The sequence below is a fragment of the Lasioglossum baleicum genome, chromosome 3, assembly GCF_051020765.1.
Source record: "Lasioglossum baleicum chromosome 3, iyLasBale1, whole genome shotgun sequence".
NCBI lineage: Eukaryota > Metazoa > Arthropoda > Insecta > Hymenoptera > Halictidae > Lasioglossum > Lasioglossum baleicum.
Window position 1 is genome coordinate 3,612,886 of NC_134931.1, and position 13,382 is coordinate 3,626,267.

The 13,382-nt window shown below is 35.8% G+C and overlaps 1 protein-coding gene across 1 annotated transcript in view; it reads left to right on the plus strand.

Annotated features, from left to right (window-relative positions):
• Nucleotides 1–1,539: 1,539 nt before the first annotated feature.
• Dh44 (corticotropin-releasing diuretic hormone 44) overlaps nucleotides 1,540–13,382 on the plus strand; it is a 53,660-nt gene continuing 41,817 nt past the window's right edge. The window contains exon 1 of the mRNA XM_076421074.1: nucleotides 1,540–1,889. The gene's annotated coding sequence lies outside the window, so the exon portion shown is untranslated. The remainder of the gene's footprint in view (nucleotides 1,890–13,382) is intronic.

A 13,382-nucleotide genomic window follows, 5' to 3' on the forward strand; every position in this document is an offset into this window, starting at 1 on the left:
CACAAATAGCAGTTTTACGTTTGTCAGTTGTGCAGAAGTTACTGAAGAGAGCAAACATTCATTGCAAAACGTAATTGATAATGTGGGTACTAGCTTCTTTCGTGCTTATTTAATAAAACAACTAAGTGTATGTGAACTACATATGATATTGAAGTTAAAGGAAGAACAAGATTGAATTACACAAATATAAAAAATTGTAAATAGATGCCGGAAAGTTATTATGAGCTTGTTAAAAAATCCTGAAAATTACGGGAAAAAGAAGAGTTCTGGGCGCCCACAAAGTTTGACTGCCCGTGAAAAATATGCAACATTGAGAACAGCATCAAATTCGAGGATGACTGCGAGACAAATCGCCGAAAGTATTGGCGTAAACACTAACGAAAAGAATGTACGTTGTGTTTTACAAAAACGCAAGCACTTAGCGCGAAGCGAATTGCAGACAAAACCTTGATTAAAGGAGCATAAAGCTTACAATTTGCCGAAAAGCATATAAATATGAGGACACAGCGGCGAAGAGTAATATTTACTGACGAAAAAAGATTTAATTTGGATGGTCCAGACGACGTAGGCTATTACTATCGTAATTTGAATGGAGAACAGCAATTTTTAAGCCGTCGCGTCGCCAAATGGGAGGCGGCTGTGTGATAGTTTGGGCCGATATTGGATATTGGGGTAAAACAGAAATCAAAAAATTTATAAAAGGACGAATGAATATTGATCGGTATATTGAAATGATAAATGGACAACTAAACACTTGTGCTGTAAGAATTGCTGCAAATAAACACATTTTACAACAAGATAATGTCGCAGTCCACGCGGCGAAAGCGGTCAAGAAATACTTTTCTTCAAAAATGATTCGTGTTTTGGAGTAGCGAGCAAGATCTCCAACCTCAACATTATTGAAAATTGTCGGGGACATCTTGCCAGAGCTGTGTACCAAAATGGCAGACAATTGCAAAATATTAACGATTGAAAATAGTGCATTTTGGACGAATGGGAGAATATTAACCAAAACAGCATTAAAAAATTGTATAAATATTTACCAAACCGAATGATTAAAGTCGTTGGCTGTAAAGGAGGTCCTACGAAATATTGAGCATTGATTTTTATCGATTAATTCCGTTATATTTCAAGTTTCTCGTTAAGTGTGCTATCATTTTGTACCTCTGTATTTCGTTTAATGAAGCTTCGTTTCATTTCATTCATATATAATATGTCAAGAAAGACACGCTAAAAATATGCGTATAAAAAAAACTGGAATTTCTAATGTTTAATAAACAGAAATTACATTAATTTCGAAGTGTGCTATCTGTTCGTCCCGGAGTGTAATAGTAAAATAAAGTGCGATCGAAGTAATCGGTACAGTTACCCTATCGATAGGCTAAATTGGCATTTTGTTGAGAAGCTGGAAGATACGGGAGCTCAGTAGCCGAGGGTTAAAGAGGGAAATCGGCTGGTGGAGCTCTGCGAGCTCCTCGGCGGTAAGCCGCGTCGAGCGGCGTCGAGGCGAGTCGGCACGGCCGGCTATAAAAGCCCTCTTGCACCGAGCCGTCGACGTCACACGTCGTTAGTACTCTGCACGGTGAGGAACTCCCGGCGTACCACCTGTTATCCCAGGACGATACTGCTCGGTTATCATCCGCAAACACGATATCGTGATCGACGAATTCTTTAATCCAACACCGCGAGCCATCCGCATCTACGAACGAACCGGAAGTTGCATTGTTACGTCCGAGACTCGACAAGGGGAAGTTCGTCTCCGATTCACCAGGACCGCTGCGGGTTCCCCGCACCTTATTTTACTTATCCCGCCGATTCAAGAATTTTTTCTGTGACGAAGACTGTTCGACGTCTACGCTATCAACCTCGACAACTTGCCTACTCAAAAGGTAGGTGATCCGCCGACGTTTATTGTCGTTTTTCTACGTCCCCGTGGCTCGCAGGGGAGACCGAGTAATAAATGGTGTTAGGCTTTCGGATTCCGTCATTCTTGACAGGCACAAATTTCTTTTTTTTTTTGGTTTATAGCTGATTTTACATTGTTCAACGACTGTCAAGCATCCACTGGATTACGGATTTTCTCGCGTTTTCGATGATTCCGCACGTGTGAGCAAATTTATGCTCGCTGGCAGCGCAGCGGTTTGATCTATTGAAGCGTGTTAATGTTGTTAAACTTTGTACAGCGAAGTTCGGTTGTTTCATTCGCTCTGTGTAACAGTGATTTCGTGGCCGAGCATTCTTTCGGTCGGCCGCTGTGTCCCTCGATAACGAACGTTTTTTTATCCAGTATCCAATATCTAATGTTGATACTATGCCCAACTCGGAAAGTCAAAAGTACAAAGAAAAATGATGAATGAAGTGCTTCAGTTCTTGATTCACTTATTACTAGACAGCGGATCTTTATGCAAAATAAAAATGTTCTACGTGAATTACAACGAACTGGAGTGAAATAGAAATTTCTTTTCTTTCTTAGCATGTTTAACTGGTTGAAAATAGAATAACGGTGTTTTTAAATTCTTCGAATGGTTTTACTGTTTTAAATTTCATCTATCCATTTTTCCTATAAATGCATAAAATCCGCTGTCTACTTACCACTGATCAATCGTTATATTCAGTAACACGCTTAGTTATCATAATAGTATATTCGTTCTTCAAATATTAGAAAGACGCTGATCGTTTAGAGTAAACATTTCCGAAATTCTTGATTTCGCGACAATATTTTTCGTACCTCGGGAAGTACGGTCAAAGTAGAAGGTTCGGTTTACTAATTAAACAGGATCGTGAGCAATGTTTTTCGTTCGTCTAACTGAAACACAATCGCAACAGGAATAAGTGGGTCAATCGTAGAGACAATGAATTCTTTTTGTTGAGTATTTTCAGTATTTTCAGCTCGTTGCACAGATACGCTTTATGTTTGAGGTTCGACAAAACCGGAAAAACGGAAGAACAATAAACATAAATGAATACTGGACAGCAATATTCGTGTGTTTCGGTGAACCAGAAGGTTTACATAGAGCACAGTTTTATATAATCGGCGAATGGGTGTCGTTAACCTTACGGGATTTTTTAATTTTTCAACTGTCCATTTTGTTCGATCCTTATTCTCCATGTTTGCTAAACGGCGTCATACTCTTGTCGGCAATAGCAAAACTGCTAGAAACTTCCGTTTCTTGGATAGTTGTAAATTGAATTACATTTGAGACATACAAAAGTGCATTAAAAACTATAACAAAATTGTTGAACATACACTTTTAATTTCATCTTGATGCTGTAAACTATAAAACACGGTATGAATCAACACTGTCGCGATACTTGTCGGAACAAATGGCGACAGCGTTAATTAAACGAAGTGTTTAGAAGATTTGATTAGAAGATATTTCTGTAGTTCTACAGTTTTTGGAATAACGGGAGGGAGAGCAGACATTTCACCATCTGTTGCGGATAGCAGCGACGAGATTAGGCGATCGGGCCACCCGTATGATTTACCTCTAGGTTTCCTTGGCCGGTCAAGGTGGTTCAAGTCGACGAGATGTACAAATGATTACGAATTTACGAATGATTCCTGCCGCCCGCGGGTTTGTCGTTTACGAGTGGAGTGGCGCGAGAATCATGTGGCATTTGAGTGCATGTAATTAGTGTATACTGTGAACTTCGTGCGTTTACGATGTTAGGACGCTACTCACGAAAGCCTGATTTTACGACCCCCTAACTCCGTGTCTAACTCGAGATCATCGCTGAAGACGGTTGTAGAATCGCTAGCAAACTCTTAATAAAAGATTTAAGATTCTTCAGGAAGATATTAAAGGTCAGGGGCTAACTTTAACTATATGAAAAGGATGATTTTGTGAAATTTTCATTAATTAGTACATTAAAATTGCAAATACATAAGCTTGAATAATGCTATGAATTCAAAATAATAGAATTATATGAAGTGTTGATTCTAAAGTTGAACCTAATAATGAAAGGAGTAAATGTCCTGCTAATATATTTGCTGACAATCGAATAGCAAGAGTTCATGGGCGAATAAAGTTTCTAATAGATTCAATTGAAATTATAAAAATGATTAATAATCCAGGTGTATTTATCGAAAGTAAATGAACGAATATTTTATTTGTGTTAATTAATCATCCATACAATATAAATCTAATTCATAAAGATAAAGATAACAAAAGATTCTACAGAAGGTTGTGTAGACTTCTTAGAATTAGCTAAGAAAATTATTGGCAGTGTTTGAAAAGCAATGAAAACCGAAACTGTTAGAAAAATATTGAAATATTCCGAAACTATTTATTTTCTGGTTGACTTGGAACGATTGTTGAACATTATCGAGTGAAATGTACATCACTGTGACGTATACAAAACAATTTTAGTCCGAATAGGATTAACGATGATTGTAATAACGTTTTCCCGAATACGCAAAGCCACGATCGATAGTTCACGCGAATCAACTAGAGACAATTCGCCCAAAGGATTCGGAACCTTGAAATTTCACGTTGATCTGTATTTCTGTGTCGAATTGTGAAATTAATCTTGCAAACGAACTTCTCAAGCTCTCTTATTCCGCAGAGGAACGGTAATAAAAGACGTCTTCGAACACGCGAATTGAATCTTACGAAATGATCGCTTCCCGTTGCCGTTTCGTACATATAATATTAATTGCGTCAACGTTGTCACGTTTCGTTCGCAAGAGCACGGGATGTTTAAACTTATCTAATCTAATAAAACCGTTCATCTTCGAGCGACTTCGAATGCCGCTGAAGTAGACGCAAAAGTATACATTAGAATGTAACGATACATAGCAAGTTTTAATCTGCCGTACAGACTTCTGCTAAATTAAGTAGCTTCCATTTCAGTTTTACTTTTTTGAAAAATTTATTCTGCACGACTAAGATGTTTCCATCTCAATTTTCACTTTAAGAGGTTTATTTATTTCACGAAAGTAAGAAATCGTGCTATCTCGTTTTTACTTTTACGAATTTATTTATTCGTGGAAAACGCGCGAGATACTGCTACTTCCGTTTTGCTTTGACGAATTTATTTGGTTACTTTCACGAATTCATTTGTTTGATTTGAAAGCGAGCAGTTTCTATTTCGTTTCTACTTTTACGAATGAAATGATTTGGAAATTTATTTATTATTATTAGACTGCGGATTTTATGCACTTATAACAAAAAAAGAAAGAATTTTTGAAAACATCATCGTATTAGTTTCAGCTTAATAAAATAATTAAAACAAGAAAGATATTGTTTTGCTTCTGTGTCTTGGAATCGACACGAAAATTTTTTATTTTGCATAAAGATCCGCAGTCTAATTATTATTATATAATAGTTTTATAATAATTTGACGTTCCATTTAGCGCAAAAATAAGATTTATTTGCAATACAGCGACTGATACTAACAGTTGGATTGCGAATGTTCATGCAATTTTTAATTTTTGCAGGCAAACCAAGAGAAAGTGGGAGCAAATAAAATCTTATTATTAATTTCTGCGGAATTTTCTATATTCTCGCATTTTTAGAAACCATAAATGCATAAAAGATCCTCAGTCTAATAGTATAGAGATGCAAATTTGTACGTTCGTTCGCGGCTCTGGTAAACTTTGCCCTTTGAGCAGCCAACAATAATTCACGCGAAATGTGCGAAAAAAGTGGAAGGTATAATTGATTCGGCCATTGGGGCCGTAGACGTTTGCGATACTTTACGACTGTAGAAAAAAAGATCGAGGTATTTATACGATACGTAAAGCCAGTGAGCTTCATTCATCACTTCTATCGAGGGTTTCCGTTAAATAAATAGCGAGGGAACGTGACACAGTGGAAAACGTTTTCTCGGAGGATCGCTAATCACTTTCGGTAATTCACCGTTATTTCCGGTCCCCATTCAACAGTGACTCATTCCTACAATTTTACGTTTCGTCGGAGGAAGCTACGTTACACGCGTCACACGCGTGTCCCCCGGATTATTTGATTTTCCCGTTTTAGTATCTTACTTCAGCAGTCTTATACCTGCTAATTAACGCGAGAGGTTAACGATCAGCGGCGTCGCACTGAGTCGGGTCTCTTCGCGTGATATCGCGTTGCGTGCTCGAAAGAAAGAAATCTTGCTGCACCGTGAATAATAAATTCAGCCGACTTAGGCTCGTCGTACGAACTCGCTCGCTTTTACAACGGATTCTAATTTCGGGAAAGGCGGCGACGATTTCCCAGATTGCCAATTATAAGATTGGACTCTCCGCTCGCGATGCACGTCGATTACCTTTTTTCTTCTCTTTCAAATAAATAATCGATGTCACACGGTGTTCTGTATACCAGAGTTGGGCATTAATCGATATTAACATTTTAATCATGATTGATTAATTAATGGGTACGATTAAAAAAAGAAATCGTCGAAAAATCGACGATTGATTCAATCGATTGATGAAGTTAATCGTCAATCGTTGATTAAAAGAAGAAATCATCGGAAAATGAACGATTGGATCAATCGATTGATGAAGTTAATCGTCAATCGTTGATTAAAAAAAGAGATCATCGAAAAAAAACATAAAACCACGTAAACAGAGTTTATATTATAGACCAAACAACAATACACCTAAACTCGGTTTACATTTTTGTCAGTATTCATATACAGGGTGTACCGGGTTTTAATGGACAAACTTGGGGAGCATATCCTACAAGTGGAAATAAGAAACAAATGTTATGTATTTGAAATTTGCTCATAAACGCTTTATTACAAAGCTATAAACAAATAAAGTTAGAATTGATCACACGGTGTGGATTTTACTTTACTGAACATTGAAAGGTCGAACGTGTTTATCGGATTATTTCAAAATGTCGTCCTTGGGCGCAAATACAAGCTTGACATCGATTTTTTTTTTTTGAGAAAAAAAGAAAAAAAATGAAAAAACAAAATAAAAAGATAAACACGCTCGACCTTTCAATGTTCAACAAAGTAAAATCTGCCATTACAATTGAAAGAAATGTAATCGTTAACCGCAATTAACGATTAATAAATATTTAATCGTTAACCGCAATTTTAACGACTAAACTAGGAGATTAATTGTCAATTGCGATTAACGATTGAAGTAGACATTTAGTCGTCAATCGTTGATTAAATTTTTTCTCAACTCTGCTGTATACCTACCTACCCTCTGGAGATATACGATTTTACCAAAAGTTCACAGGTACAACTCCGTTCGTAAATATTAGACAACCTTTTAACAAGCTCCCACGATGCTTCGAGTTCATTCCATGCCACGAACTTCACAAGAGTGTCCCGATTATTTAAAAATTTATAGCAATTTGTTAGAAACCCGAGCAGACGAAATATGAAACGATGAAATTTAGACGGAACGTTTATATTTTCCATAAAAATCGGCAGTCTAATTTACCACGAAAGATCTTTGTTTGTCCGACGTCGCATTAGCAACAAACGAGACTCATCTTCCGCGGAGTTACGCCGAGTTCAAAGTTGTGCTACTTCAATTGCATTGCAATTGAATTACATTGTATTTCAATTATATAGTAACTCAACTACGTCGTAACTGAATTACGTAACTTAAACCTTTCAATTAATTCAATTACTAAGTGTTTTAATCACATGTGTAAAGGGAATACAATATAATTAAAATATAATATAATTAAAATACAGCTCTCCAAATTATGACCCAGAACTTTGAAGAAGTGCGATATATTTTTATGTTTTTCTCTCATGTACTTATTTGCTGTCTATGCGGCGTAATTTCTATCCCTCCCTTGTAATTTAATTACAAAGTATATTACAATTGTACTCCAATTGCAATTACGAATTACATTGTAATCTAATTGCAAAGTATTTTACAATTGTACTCCAATTGCAATTACGAATTATATTGTAATTTAATTGAATAAAGATCTGAACTATAAATTACAATGTAATTCAATTACTGCGTAATTATAATTCCTGGAGTAATTCACAATTGTAATTCTGCAAAACTCTGGACCAAAATAACAAGTTACATTGTAATTGAATTGAACGAAGCGACGGAGTTTCGAATTACGAAATAATTGAATGTAATATAATTGAATTACACTGTAATTGGAATTCGTGAAGTGATTCAATTGTAATTCAACACAATCCTCCGACCTGAAGCTGAAATGAAATATAATAAAATGTTAAATAAAATGAATTCGTATAAGACACACGGGAGAATCGGGCTATAAAAGAAAGGTCCGTGTAAAATGTTGGCTTAAACTATCCCCGTTTTATTCGCGCGAGGGTTCTAACCGTATGAATGTTTTATGCGAGCTGGAACGTCGGGCAAAGTGTTGAGCGTGCTTGTTAGCTGTCAACAAACATCGACAGCACTTTTAGAATTTTATTCTTAATATAAAACGTAATTCTTTGAAAGAAGGCTCGTCTTGTGGATGGCACGGTGTTAAATCTGAATAAAAACTAACGTGGCCAGTACAGCCAGATCTAAAATATAATTCCATTTGAAAGAATTCTTCAACGTTGTTGGAGACAAGTTAAAATGTTATGCGGCATCTGCTTCGGCGAAGTTTCTCCGAAAAAGCGACGCTATTAAAAGATCCGCGATCTAATAATAATGGAGTGATATAATCCACGGGCTTTAAATCAAGTTTAGAGCACTGTTTGCCGACGGATTCAAACAAGATCATTACATTCCGAGTTATCGTGGTTGCTCGCGGTATTGCATGAAGATGTGACACCGGGGTGATAGCGTGCAATCGAACACAACGATGATTCAGTAAAACAAACAGCACCGATCACGCGAGTCACGTTTATCGTAAATAGATCTTTCCTTCTCCTCTCGGCGATTGGATCGAGGCCCAATGGGACCCGTGGACCACAGCCCATGTAACCCTTATGGCTTCCCATATACCATACGCCGAAGAATATTGGATCGTTCTCGACTACGCTGGAAAATCTGTACCGCGGCCGTACGTTCCGATTTGAAGTCGGCGGCTTCTATCGTCGATATCCTTTTTTTTATGTGGGCGATTTTGATTATTTCCCGTCGCATTCAAATGTCATTTGAAACATCGATAGAACAGAACTGACCGACAAAAGTGGTCGTCTCTCTGGAAACGTGATAAAACGACGCCGAACTGCTTGTTATTCCTGAACGGTGCACTTCAACATTTTGTTCTACTCTTTTGGAGTTTCGGTCTTGTTGTTCGTCGAAATAACACCACGATTTATTTTCACTTTGACTGACTTACGCTCGAGTAACTTCTCCACGGTTGGTGTCCTTTTTATTTTACACGGAAGTGTCCAGAGTTGCGCGGAATTACAATTGATTCACTTCACGAATGATAAGTACAAAGCGATTCAATTATATTGTATTCGATTATTTGGTAATTCGAAATTCAGTCGCTTCGTTCAGTTAAATAACAATGTAATTCGATTTTACAATTGAAATACAATTACAAAGTACAGTGTAATTATGAATTATACAGTAATTCATAAATTCATATTGTACGGCCAAAAATAAACTTGTCTGTTACGTTAGTTTCAGAAATGAAATATAAATTGTAAAAAGGCATAGGACAAAATTACTACAGAAAAGAAAGTAACACTATTTTAATAGAGAAGACCTAAAAAAAAACATCTTCATGTGGCACTAATCACTAGACAGCGGATCTTTATGCTAAATAAAAACGTTCTACCTAAATTATAACAAACTGGAGTGAAACAGAAAATTTCTTTGGTTAATATGGTTAATCGGTTGAAAATAAAGAACAGAGTTTTTAAATGCTTCGAATGTTTTTACTGTTTCAAATTACACCTACGCATTTTTGTTATAAATAGATAAAAAATCCGCTATCTACTAATCACTTATGCGGTCATATTCGCCGATGGCAATTGTCAGCAAGTTTTAAATGAATTTCAGTGAACACTCTTTGTTCAAACATCTTGTCACTAAGATTGCTGCATTTTCGAAGGTTGATCATCGTCACATAAGAAAACATCCTCGTAAACATTAATAATATATAATATAAAATTAATTAATAAAATAAGATAAAAATGAAAGATGTTTTTCGCATTAAGCGAGTAATGTACGCGTTGAGTAATATTCGCGTAATTAGCAAATAAATTCAGTGAGAGGTTCGAATTATGTACTACAATTACGATGTAATTGAAAAACTGTAGTTAGAATATATTTTGTATAATTGAAGTAGAATATAGAAAATAATAAATAAATAAATGCAGAACTATAGAAAATAGTTCATAATTACACGGTACATTGTAATTGTGTTTCAAGTTTCAATTGTAAAATCGAATTGCATTGTAATTTAATTGAATAAGAGACCGGAATTACAAATTACATTTTAATTTAATTGAATGAAGCGAATGAATTTTGAATCACGAAATAATTCAATACAATGTAATTGAATTACTCTGTAATATTATAATTCATGAAGTAATTCAATTGTAATTCAACACAACTCTGTCCTACAATCAGCGTTGGGCAAATTTTAATTAAATAATAAATAATTAAATAATAACTAACCGTGTGGTTTTAATTGCAAATAATAACTGAACTTTTTATTTAAATAAAAATAACTTAAATAATTCCAAATGTGATCTATTTATTATTTATTATTTGAATTGAGGTGGAAATCAAACAAATAGTTTTTGGTCTTCTCTTGTTTCTTGTATTTTGTATATACAATGAACACGTGCGCGTTTTTTGTCTGCTATAGTAACCTTTTCAGGTATACCGCCACTGGTCGAGGGCATAGCTGCCTATAAAAAAATACAATTTAATTTATTATTTGTCAATACAAGTAATAATTGAAATTGTATTTGTAAATAACAATTAACTTAATTATTTTAAATAATTCATTTAGACTTGCTCAAATAATAAATAATTATTTTTGCTTTTTATTTGAATATCCAAGTAACAAATACCTTGTTATTTAAATTTTTATTTAAATAAATTTATTTATTGCCCAACACTGCCCACAATGGACAATGACAATAACAATGGAAACGTTTTGTGCGGATACGGAGCAGATTTCGATGTTTCATTATGCGCTCTGTGTCCGCCCTAGACGGAAAAAGTTGAAGGAAACGCGTTAAAGGATTTCTTTGTTGCTTGTCACTAGAGCTTACGATTCCTCGTAGGGTACACGGGACTTATGAGGATCTTAATACGTCATGAGGAAGAAGTTATTCGCTGCTGTTTGAAAAGTTGGCTAAATCCCCCGTATCTTCGGGCATATAAATCGAATATTGTTTGATCGGACCCTCCCGAACGACACATCTGGTTTGTTTCTCTTAATACCGTATTGATCGCTGTCACGTACACGCGATCTTCCTTTAACGTTTATTTATGTATTTCTCCGATCAGTTAGATTGCTTTGTATTTCTTGGACTTCTAATTGCGTGCAATCGCAATTATCTTTTATGTAGTTTCTGAACCGTTATAATTAGTTATCTAATGGCCTTATTACACTCGAGGACTTTGTACTTACATTTATAGAATTTTTGATCTTTCGAAACTTGCAATGGAAGAATGATCGAATCTCTTATCCTCTTTCGTGGAGTTAAAAAGTTATGTATTTTTTTGTTATTCGTAAAAATCTACATCTTGCTGTAGTTCGCTTTTAAAAATCTGTATCCATGCTGAATGAAATAAAGGAATTAGAAGCTCCTATGTAACAAATTATTTTCACGGGAACTTTTACTCGTAAAAATTCGTATAAAGATAGCTACGCTGAGAATATAAGTCGCACGATTTCGACGTAGAAACATAAACAAGCTTGTCAGTGATTAAACGAATTCCTTCCTGTCCTCGGTAAATTCATTAATGTAAAACGATAGTGTAGAAGTTAACTCTGTTAGCGGCCCATCAAAGTTATTCACTCGGCCAATATGAAATATGATTAACGGTCTACTGCTTCAAACGTAACTAGTACCTCGTTGAGGTCCACAAAGGGCACCGGACAAGTTTTGTAAGAAACGAACCATTGAAATGTTAATTAAGGACAAGTTCTTTTACTTGTTCAATGAAAATGATTGAAATCATTATTTTAGACGGACAATGTTTCTGTGTATTTCGAATCGAAAAAATGTCACTTTTTTGTTTGTAATTAGAAGCAAATGAAACTGGCCGTTTAATTAATACGATCCGCGGCGGGACTAGTTATTTCCGACTTAACCGGATAAGAAAAAACGACTGGTCGACAGCGGCGGCGGGTAATTCAAATACGACACCGAATTCCAAGAGCCCCCCGGCAAGTAGCCAACAACTGCTGTAAGTCGAAATGTAATCGGAGGCTTGATTCTTATTTCCCGTCAAGTTTGCTTCGCGTCTGTCTGTAACTGGAGGATTCTTCAAGCTCTCTGTGATAAAGACCTCGGGAAACTCGGCTTTTCCTTGAACAGAATGCCCGCTGAAGACGATATATCTCTTGAAACAGGTTACCAAACAATTCTCCGTTTCGTACGAATCGGTATCCTCTTTTCAGCGAATCTGACTCGAAGTTTTCCTCGTGTAAACTCGTTATACAGAGCACAGGAGTCCTGGCCCAGGACTTCGCTTGTGACCATAATTATGAAAGTGGTCTAAGCGAAAATTGAAAAATCAAATTCAATTGAATATTATAGAAGACAGCTTTTTTCATCTTTTCTACGCTCCGCCGTGCAGTACAGTTCGCGACATCCATGAAAATCCGGCACGAACTTACGCAATCATCTGATATTTAGCTGAACAGACATTTTTTTTACAGTATCTGTACAACTTTGAAAATAAAATATTTTATTTGATGCAGTCATTTTTGGAAATGAAATATTTTGTTTGATGCAGTAATTTTTGAAAATAAAATATTTTGTTTGATGCAGTAATTTTTGAAAATAAAATATTTTATTTGATGCAGTAATTTTTGAAAATAGTATTTGTAAATAGTATTTTATTTTAAGAATATTGAAAATATTTGGACTTTGTCTTTATTTTCAATTTCAATTTTAAATATTATTGCTCAAAATAATGGTTCGCATTCAATAGATATTGCGAACCTTTGAAACTTCATTTACTATCGAGTTTAAAATCTCGATTTCGTGATTTATTCGATTTTTCTGAACACGCAAGCGACTATTATAATTGCTACTGTTAGCCATCCAAAATGGAAATCACGATGGATTCCGAAAGACTTAAATGAAGAAAAATGTCCACCTCTCTCTCTCTCTCTCTCTCTCTCTCTCTCTCTCTCTCTCTCTCTCTCTCTCTCTCTCTCTCTCTCTCTCTCTCTCTGCACACTAGGCCTTTCTAATTCCCGCGTTTGCCCGAAACCGACCAACGAATTTGCAAAAAATCCTGATCGTTAGACGAAGGAGGAAGCGTAGGACGAGGGGATTAGAGAGAGTCCATTGGATGG